We start from the raw sequence: 1,059 nt of genomic DNA, 5'->3' as shown, positions 1-1,059 counted from the left end.
ACCATCTTGCTCCAGCACTAGTAGCAAAGTTCAACAAGACAGAAAATAACAAATGCTGGCGAGGATGTAGAGAGATTGGGGCTCTCGTACACTGCTGGTGGGACTGTAAAATGTTACAACCACTGTGGAAAGCAGTATGGCGATTCCTTAAAAAGTTGGAAATAGATATACCATTTGATCGACCAATTCCATTACTAGGTATATATCCTAAGAAAGTGAGAGCCAAGACAAGAACAGACATATGCACACCTCTGTTCATCACAGCACTATTTACAATAGCCAAAAGATGGAAACAACCTAGTTGTCCATCAGCTGAAGAATGGATAACCAAACTGTGGTATATACACACAGTGGAATTCTTTGCAACCCTAAAGAATAATGTAGAATCTGCAAAATACCGTATAACATGGATGAACTTGGAAGACATTATGCTGAGTGAAATAAGTCAATCATAGAACAACAAATACTGTATTAGTCTGTTATTGTAAAAAGTCAAGGAAAGATTTATATATGGAAGGATATTTTCTTTGTTGGTTACTAGGGGTGGGAGGGGAGGGGAGGGAACACTGTTAGGTAGAGACAAGTATTGATTTGGGTGAAGAAAATGGCAGAATACCAAATATAAGTGATCAACACGGTGACATTGAGGAAGAGGAAGACAGAGGTACATCGGAGGTACAGACAACAAAGATGAACCCTTTTGTACATACAGTACTGCATTGTCAGTGAAGGCAGACATGGGTATACGGGTGGATAGATAGATGGGTGGACAGGCTGAACTATTAGTTATGTCTATGTATGGGGAGTGTGCCCAAGACCATGTATAGGGTTGGCAGACAATGTTTTTACTAGTGTCTTGCTATGTTCTGTTAAGAATTCTCAGCTGTATAGTAGAGCTGACAAGGGACAAGGTTGTAGTCACTTCTTGGGCATAGCTAGCTTCCCAGAGGGAGCAAGTAGTTGGACCTGTGGGCTTGGGACCATAGTCACAGGGGACATGAAGCTCAATTGGCATAACATACTACACAAAACATTGTTCCACCTCCTACTTTGGCGAGT

The sequence above is a fragment of the Orycteropus afer genome, unplaced genomic scaffold, assembly GCF_000298275.1.
Source record: "Orycteropus afer afer isolate SDZICR_OR568_19922 unplaced genomic scaffold, OryAfe1.0 scaffold00012, whole genome shotgun sequence".
NCBI classification, from domain to species: domain Eukaryota; kingdom Metazoa; phylum Chordata; class Mammalia; order Tubulidentata; family Orycteropodidae; genus Orycteropus; species Orycteropus afer.
The sequence above is the reverse complement of the archived record's forward strand: the minus strand, read 5'-3'. Positions refer to the sequence as shown.